Source organism: Penaeus monodon, chromosome 3, assembly GCF_015228065.2.
Source record: "Penaeus monodon isolate SGIC_2016 chromosome 3, NSTDA_Pmon_1, whole genome shotgun sequence".
Lineage (NCBI taxonomy): Eukaryota > Metazoa > Arthropoda > Malacostraca > Decapoda > Penaeidae > Penaeus > Penaeus monodon.
In genome coordinates, this window is record NC_051388.1 from 42,795,128 (window position 1) to 42,805,127 (window position 10,000).

Here is a 10,000-nt window from a genome sequence, read left to right on the forward strand (position 1 = left end):
TTGTCCGCAACCTACCAACCCCATTTTCCATACCTTTCAGCCATCAGCTACTAACCCCACTTCAAAACTTTCCTCTACAACCACTGGCAATCTTTCTGGTCGAGTCTGACCACCAATAAACTACAAACCATAAAACCTTCCACCTCTCCTTGGTCAAGACCATACCACCAGAATGGATGTTGGGAAACTGCTCTTTCCCATTTACAAATATGTCATACCTGCCCTTGCTTTCCTGAAGCTTGTACCCTTGCTATTCCTTACTTGTCCTCTCTTCCTTGACCTCCCGCCCCCACGGATATCCTCATGGAGTCCCCCACGTTTTCAACTGGCAACCTATTCTCCTTCCTCAGAAGCATAAATACCCTCCATTTGATCTAATCACCCTTTGTCCTTAACCCTTCCCCTTTCTATCAATCCCTATCCTACCCCATTTACTCCCCTTCTTTCTACCCCATTCACTACCATTATATCTTATAATACCATGAATGTTGAAATCTAAGACATTTTGTTCTAATAAGGAACTCCATTAAACCCCTTTCATCACAATACTTTACCATAGTGCTATATGACTTTGATGTCTAACCATTAACCATCTTTCATATGATATACCTCATGGAGTGTCACACAAGTGATGTAATATGCTATAGTGCAACCCCAAAGAGTTGACCGGAAAATGGTCCTTACAGGATTTGATGACCTAAATAAACTTTTAGACAGATGCCAGGTGACCTGTAGAACTTTGGCTTCCTCATTCTTGAAGCACTTCCTGTGTGTGGTGATACTCTCTTTATGTTATGTAAAGATGACTTACAGCAATTGGAGCATATTGGAAACCTGCTATAAACATCTTGATAATGTGATTACTCCCATCAAAGTTCAGCTGTTAAGATTTTGCTGCTGCTGAAACAAATAAGAAAGCGTTAGAAATCTGAAGCCGGGCAGATAGACGAGTCAACGAAATGGATACTTAATAGATACTTAACATGTATACTGAATTCCCGATATTCTTGATCTACCCTCCAACTGTGTTAACTTCATTTACACTGAAGAGCAGCTTATTTTTTTCGCAATCCATCTCTTACATCTAGAATTAACAATGCTTATACTACCCAGTTGCATCTCGATTCGCACAATTAACGAGTCTTATTCTACAGTGTTGGAAATCCCGTTGGTCGAACACGTAGTTCTTTGTGACAATACACTGAAGTTTTAGCCAACTGTTTCCTTTACCAGGAAATAAATGTGTACTCCTGTAAAGCCTTTCTGTCACCTTTAGTGTGCATGATCCAGACGATGTGTATAGTGCCAATACCTGGTATGTATTGTTTGCCATAATGGTAAATGTGCTCTAAACGTGCTGAGTGGAGCACCAACCTGGTTAATTGTGCCTTCAAATACCAGGATGCCATACAACGAAAACAAGACTCTTAAACCAAGAGAACGGCCTCGCAGTCCACTGGCAAGTCAACCAATACTTGCCTAGTCAGGTGCTTCCTATGGAGATTATGACTTTTTTCAATTACTTTGCAGCGGTAGCGATCTCGTCTAGAAATTTTACTGACCTGTGTTCAAATCCCTCGCCGCCATTGGATGGTAACCCCGGCCATTCCTTGCACACTGGGGCTCATTTAGAAGCAAAATGAAACAGACAGTATGTCACACCAAGAATATCCATTGGAATGGAATCAAACCAAACCTTTCTTTGGGATTTTTAAAGACCCACAGCATACACATTTTTTATGATGTGTCTGAAAAGGTAGCACAGTATGTAAAGAGCCATCTAGTCCCATACAATTCGGTTCTAGCTCCCCTTCCCACCTCGGCGCCAGGTAGAGTTTGCATTCATCCCAAGCCGATGTATAGGTAGGATGGTAACTTGGGGGGGGGGGGTGACTAGTGAGGTCCAAGGATAGCTTAGTTTGCGCTCAACGCACCGTCCCTATGGAGTAGTTAAAAGGCTATGGCCACTTTAGAACGTTCCAAGGAGGGCCAAGAGGTCCTGTCTTGAAGTGTGTGTGTGTGTGGGGGGGGGGGGATCTGGCTCCAGCAGCTTTCCTTCGGGACCAAGACCTAGTTCCCCACTGTCAGGCCCAAGGTAAGGGTCAGGCTGTGAGCAGGGTTCTTGGACAGGCTACTAGTAGAAAAATGGCACACACGGTAGCCACTTAACAATAACACAAAATGTGGCCAGGGAAGTAACAGGGACACAGTCAGTGCCTCTTACGCGACAGGCAGCAGGCGTTGACTCACGAGTGTTTATCTCGAGCGATTTCATCGACCTTCCAGATCACCACTACATTCAGCCCCGCCTTTGGATTGGAGGACTGACAGCTCCATAAGAGACACAATTAACCGGGATGCTTTAAAGCATGATAAGAGTAACTTTTCAGAGGAGTATAATGTTAGGGATGCCTCTTGGAACTTCAATAAGATGTTAACATACACCAGTCAATACTTCCCTGGGGCACAAGAGTATAAAAAGAAGATCAATTGTCCAGACTCACCCTGGGAGGACCGGAGGACGCCAAGAACATTACTCACCAGGGCTAAGCTACTGGAGTCTACATGGATGTGGATAACAAGACGCTCTTTTACATCAACGAGACTTTTAGACTGGTGCTTGGGAGCTTTTTCGGCTACTTTACTCCCTACAGCCTAGACCGGAGGACAAATTAATGGCGGATCAGTTGTTCAATATGGCAATGGTAAACTTGGCTATTGACTCTCTCTTTGTATTAGTGAACGTTAAGGCCATGATTCAGGTTTGCTGTTTGAAGAGGAGAAGTTGAAGGAAGCATTCACGATGGTGAAGAAGTTGGTTTCAATCTCCTTCCAGCAGGCGGTGATCAGAACTCTAGTGAAACCACGTCCAACACCAGGTACTTAATTGTTGGAGCATGTCTCCAAAGCCTCGTCTTCATGTGCGTTGGCCCTCTAACTTATTCCATTGTCTGGTCCCATCACCACAGCAAAGGACAGCACAACAACAGAAGCCGAACCGTTCAGGTCCTTCCTCTTTCTCCAAAAAGATGACGGGCAAGTGAGCCAGCGAACAATAACGGACAAATTAGCAGGATGCCTTTTCTAGGACCGGGAATGATGGATGGACATAGGTGCTGAGGACTGAATCCTCACTGTTTTCAGAATGTTCAGAATGGAAACAGTTAGGACGGTAGTTAAAGGCGATTGCCTGATTTCCATCGACCTCAAGGACGCCTAATACCAGGTGTCGATACATCAAGTCAGCTGCAAGTACCTCTAGTTCACCTAGAGGATATTAGCAGTTCAGGGCCTTCTGTTTCGGCCTCTCCACAGCTCCAGATCTTAACAAAGATGATGGCTCTGGTTTCAATGGCTCAGTGACAAATATCCGCCAGCAAGAATGTGGATAACGCTTAGGCCCCATGTCTTCCCACATCCCCTTGATGTCAAATACAAGATAAAGGATGAGAAACATTTAACTACAGCTCACTCTGATGCGGGGCAGACACAAGAAGACAACATTCCTTTACCTTGGGATAACGATATTCTTCGAGACTTTCAGTGGCAGTTGGAGGAACAAAATCTACGTGTAGGGCAGTTTCTCCACATGGCTTCTTCAGACTTCTCGATGAAGTGTTGAGAGGATTACTTCTACCCTTTTCCTGGTGACTCTAACAACAGCTAAGATGGTTGGAGAACTCTAATAGCCAAGGCAGAGATAGACATTAACCCCATGCTAAGGAAATCCCATCTGAGGAATCATTCCACAGTTGTAAGGATGGTGGACGAAGATCATCTGCTGTGTCCAGAAAAGACTGCATTGCTACCGGCACAGGACGTCTTCCACCACAAGATCTAGGCATTTATTTCTCTCTGTAAGAGACCAGAATAGGCCTATATCCAAAGCAACGATTTCCTTCTTCCTAAGAGAGACCATTAAGGCAGCGCACTGGTCGTTACCAGGTACAAGCACATGATATTAATGATAAAGGCTCCTCTAGGCTTCTATGGAAGTATAGCCCAATTGCTTCCGTCCTAAAGGGAGGTTGCTGAAAATCCCGTTCGATATTCGCAAACCAGTACTTAAGGGACATTCAGAGGCAAGAAGGAGACATTTTCGCTCTGGGACCGATCATTGCTGTTGGAGGCTTAATTAGCACGTCTGACAGGCGAACAGTCCCACCAGGTAACTCTGAATCTCGATTTACCCAGAACTTACTATGCAAGGTCAATGAAGCACTTCCATATGCCCAATCACGGCATACTACAAACACTTGCACTTGTTTCAGGAGATCACATATTGGTGAGTGACAATTAATAGTGTGGACTTTCCCGTAGATGAGGCTCTACCCTCCTCCCCAAAATGCATTTTCAAATCACAACACCAATAGTTGCCAGGACAACGGAATACGACTGAAGCCTATTAAATGTAGACTGCAGACGAAGCTGGATAGTATGAGCATTATTAATGTTAGTAAAAGAAACGGGTAAGAGAAAAAATCCCTCGGAATATGCCAAAAAAGTCTTGTGTATTTTGAAAAATTCCCATGCATAAATCAAGAGTTTAGGAAAAAATGCTTTTCAGGCCGTAATAATGTCTTTTAACACTTCACATCATCACACAATGCAGGGTAAGGAAGCACAGACATACACACATATTTTGTGTATATATATGTATATATACTATTTATACATTCTTTCCATGGGAATTATTCCTCCAAAAAAATCACTGGGGATTAGTAATCAAGGGAGAGACTCTCCATTGCTTATACCTCAAATAACAAATATTACCTGATATTGGCCGACATAATACCAGATCATCACTTTAAAGAGAAATAGTAAACACATTCTCTCTTTGGACACTGTATAGTTCTCCTGGGAAGGAACAAAGAACTACACTGAAGTGATGGGATCAGGATACCTCACATATTTCGCTACTTTTAATCCTAGATAGATCCCACAGGGTATCCCATTCCGAGGAACCGATCAAAGTTGAAACATTCAATTTTTTTGTGTATTCGCTGTAGTGTCAACCAGAAGGCTTCAGTGAGTCACCCGCACCGGTCAGATAAGGAAATTTTCACTCCTACTCCTAAATCACGCTTTTTGAATATACCCATGGGCTTCACACACCTCAAAAGACCCATGAGTACAGTGATTTTATTATCAAAATCCTTTTACACTCTTGTGAATTCTGCAGGTTGCCAAAGTTATTTGGAAGCTATGTTATTGCTGTTAGATGTTACCTTATGGTATAATGATTGTCCTAATAGAGGTCTTTTAAAAATAGAAGTGAAATCGCACATGTGTGTCGGGAGTTATCAGTGATTTTGTGTTCATGTTTATTTCGAGTGCATCATAGTGTCTTGCTCCTTAAGTGCAATTGCTATGTTGTTGGAGCGACAGTGAAAACGGCGACTTTGATGATAATAACCCAGGTGAGTTCAATGCAGATTATAACATTCTAGGGCCCTCAGCTCCAGGAAACAATCCCCAACTCCAGGTGAATATGTGACCCCCTTGTCTCCCTCTCGTTCTTTCTATCTGCATCACTACCGTTTCCTCATTCCTTCTTTTCTCACTAAAGTTTCGTAGTTTCAAATTGGAAAATTATACATTATACAGTAGAAATAATGTGGCTAAAATATTTCATGTTCAGACGTAAGTTAACTGAAATGAAGTTTTGAGAGGGACCTAAAAGCGAGACATAAATTCTTCTTGTAGATTTCCTTTTATTTTCGCAACGCCCTTGGGCAAACGTCTGTCTTGTTTTTTTGTAAATACACATTTTTGTTTATATCATTGCTTATTTTATTCCTTGGGGATTACACATGTACAAGAAGGATGAAAACTGGATAACAAACGAAAAAGATTTATGCGAAAATATGGACTGTGCCCGAACACCCTGTTGTGGGTGTCGAAAAATGGTCAGACCTGTCTAAGGTTAAGAGAGTCTTGACAAGCGATGCTGGAGAGACGCCTATCCTAGGGGTGAGCTGTTGAGGCGATGGCGAGACATGTGTTTATTTAAAGAGGCCAACTCGTCCTGAAATGAGAACAACGAGCTTGGGCCATGGGCCAAGATCAAGGCCGCGTGACTATGCAACTTGGATCAGCGGCGGCTTCCCCTAACTGTTGTCTGCTTTTCAACTCTTTTAGTTAGATTGATTTCTTATCAAGTGAGGACACTTGGTAGCATGAGCCTACCACGTAGTACCATATGGCTTGAGTCCGGGATAATACCACAATGGTCTTACACGAAAAAAAGGGAAAAAAAGAAGACAGAAAAAAAATATATACGTATGAAGATATATATATTGTTACGCCGGCCGCCTCGTCTCTCTGCCACCAGCACAAGGCAGGCTAGGCAGACGGCGTGTTCTCCACAGGGTCGTGAACACTGAACAGCTCCAAGAGGCACCGAGCAACATAGCGTCCAGAACACACCACGAGGGGAAACGCCAAGTGCAAGGCAGGCACGAAATAAACCAAATGACTGTCTTTCCTTTATTACACAAGTTATTTACCCGTACACTTTCTATAGGCACAATCAGGGGAACACCAGCATGTCACACTGCACGATACAGCTTATAACAGGGCACACAGTTTATCAGGTCACAAGGGCACACACGAGGTCTTCACAGGAGCAGCACCCAACTGGTCTCTCGGCTTGTTCCTCCGCTCCTCCGCTCACAGCCAGTTGCATGTTTACCCAGGTCCCTTCATGTTAGCACATGCCCAGGTCATCCTTTTCATGTTAACACATGTTTCGCACAGAGACAAAGACCCCCTGGCGTAGCAATATGTATATATTCACACACAAACGTGGTCTCAGGAATCCAGTGTTAAATCACTAAATTTCGACCGCAACCAAATAGACTGGGAAATAATTCACTAGAAGAAACACTAACGGATATTAAGATTCTATAGACACCAGATACGCTGAGGATCTCTTTCGATCACTGGGAGCAACAAATAATGGAGGAGTGCTAAAAACGACATATTGTTGGTGATCGATGCCATATATATTTGCCCTCAAGTATACCGAACCTAAAATTCATACTCATTTCAACACTAATGACTCAAGTAATTGGTGCTGGAGCATATTAATGGAGCTGCTCAGAGGGCTAGCTCCTATACAAGAAAGCAGCGATGGTCGCGATTATCTCCCCTATAAACAATATTAAGGGGATCTCGTACCTCCGATTTATCGAACTATGCGTCACAAGTGAAAGCCCAGTTGCCGATAAACAAAGAATGTGCTTAATATGATGGAAAATGTAACACCTGTGGCAGCCACGAAGAAATGGAAGAACCACACAAATCAAGAATGGAATGCTAAAGAAATTGCCAAGATTGATGACTTTCTAGAAACCCCCGACAATGCACTGACATGGGTAAGTCGCCATCCTCATAAAGATGAGAGGTTTCGAAAGCCAATTCTGGTGATGCATCCAGCACGGTGGTGCATGCCATATAAATGGAGAAATACTTGACCATTCATGGACATTGTCATCATGAAACTTCAGAGTGCTAGAAGAAACAGAAGACATGACCATCACCACTTCATCATGGCAGAACTGAGGCCGAGGCTGTGGCCGTGGAAGCCCAGTACATTCTGGGAACCACGAGCGCAGTCGAGGTAGAAGTCAAGACCGAGAAAAAAGTTCCGGATACAGTAGAGGGAGAGGCACCAGTGAGACGTTTTGTTTTGTGTGTGGGAAGAAGGGCCATTTCACAAGTCAGGAAGAAAGAAAGAAAGAAAGCAGTTGAAAGACAGAAGAAAAGGATAGGCAGACAGAGCCAGCACAAGACAATTAGACCAATGGTCATATTAGTCGCTTTCTCAAATGTTCTGCAATAACCACTCAACCGGGACGTAAAAAAAAAAAATGAAATGAAGATCTTGTTCTAGTGGAATGCGTAGTAAAACTACCTTGCCGGCTAGAATAAGAGGAGTTGATTATCGACTTCTTTACTCTTAACCCAAAGAAACTAAAACTAGCAGAAAAATTACAGTTATTGTTTGGAGTATTTTGGTTCTGCCAATTGTAAAAATGATTTTAAATCTGGGATATTCTCAAAATGGTACAGACATGAACCAGGTAAATCAATTATATGAGGAAAAAAGGAACATTAGTCTCTTAATGCTGTAGATGTAATGAAAGAAGAGACTCCCATGAGGAGTACCTCAGAATTTCCCATGAGGAACAACGTTTCCATGGGAAACCACTCCATGAGAATTAAATTATCAAATGATCTTGCGAGTCTGGTTACCTACTATCCAAATACGAATGAGTAATCTTCGAAGTCGAATCAAAAGAACTTTTAGAGGTGATTCCCCCAAATCATGGGGCCATAGTGTGGGTGACTCCTCCAGTAAATGGAGTATCAGTGACTACAAGAGTTAGATTATACATGTGGAATAATATAACTGGATGATTACTGTGCTTTGAAATGCACCAGAAACAAAATATATAACATCTAATTTTAGTGATAGTCTTTATCAAATAAAATACTTTTGGTCATCCTGTTATGATCAAGCTTTTTACGAGATGTCCATCGATCCCCGTGGTTTGGGAGCTTATTCCAGCAGTAAGAATAGCCTCCTTCTCTGGGACTTTGCTAGGTCCCAGAGATTGAGGATATCTGTCTCCTGGTATCAGCGCTCCAACCTGTATTGCTGGGCATGATCTAGCAATACAGATACTTTGGCTGGGGAGATTGCCCACATCCTTGTCAGCATTCGCTGGAGGATCCTCCATATCTGCAAATTTACTGGAGTGCCGAGTTCTGTGGCACCGATCTAGACTGGTTGTCTTTCCATTGTCCACTCCAGGATGTTTCACTTGGACAGACTGAGGGAGAAGGAGTGTACCCAGGGGTTCGCCGCGGCCATCTCTGACCGATTCGCAGCCCTCGACAACTTTCAAGCGAGAAACACCCGAAAATAAAGTAGAATAGAGGTCACAGGCGCTTGTCACATGGCTCGACTGAATGGCGATTGGGATTTGCGCCGTTCCTTGGCAAGACTCGAACACTGTTGAAAAGGGACAAGGGAAATGTGCTTAGGAGGTTGAAGGCTGTTTATTATAGTAAATGATCATCCTACCAAGCTGGCCCTGAGAAAGCTGAACTCCAAGGCCTTCTCGCAGACGACTGCATTCTGCTCAGTAGATGGACGAATCAACTCAGATCACGTTAGGGTTCCAGAATGCTAGGTTATGTATTTTGATCAGTTGTATCAGGTTAACCCTCCAGCAAGTGGTGTCACAGTCCCTGTACTGGATCCACCCATTAGCGAGGAACTTCCTACCCTAAGGTTAGGTAGGTGATCTCTAAGCTGAAGGGTGGTAAAGCTAAAAGCTGGTGGTGAACCTAAGGTGGTCTTCTTGCATGCTATCCTGGCTGCCATCTGACAGTCCGGTACCATTCCCTGGACTTGCTGAGGGGCGTGGTCATACCTCTCTGGAAGGGGAAAGAGGATCGATGGGACTGCACCAACAAACCGTGACATCACACTGCTCAGCATAATAGGCAAAATACTCGCTCGTATTCTTCTGAGACGTATCAGAGACCACCTACTAAGGCACCAGAGACTAGCAATCTAGATTCACTTCTGGGAAGTTCACAATATCCTGGCGCTTCAAGTCACTGTGGGACGCCATCGTGAGTTTGGATATGGGCCACTTGCAGCCTAAATCAACCTCAAGAAGGTGTTTGACTCGGTGTATTGTGAATCCCTCTGGGATATCCTGAATCGTGGAAAAATTCCAACAAAGATTATTGGACTGATAGCAAGCTTGTACACTGATACTGAAAGTGCTGTAAAGTGTGGCGGGCCAGTCGAGCTTCTTTCCTGTTAATTCAGGAGTGAGACAATTCTGTGTTCTCACACCAACACTTTTCAACACTTGCCATGGACTAGATAATGGGATTGAAATACTATCCAAACCCACTGCTGAGCAAAACTGGACAATACCAAAGTCATCGACCTTGATACTGCCGACGATTTTGC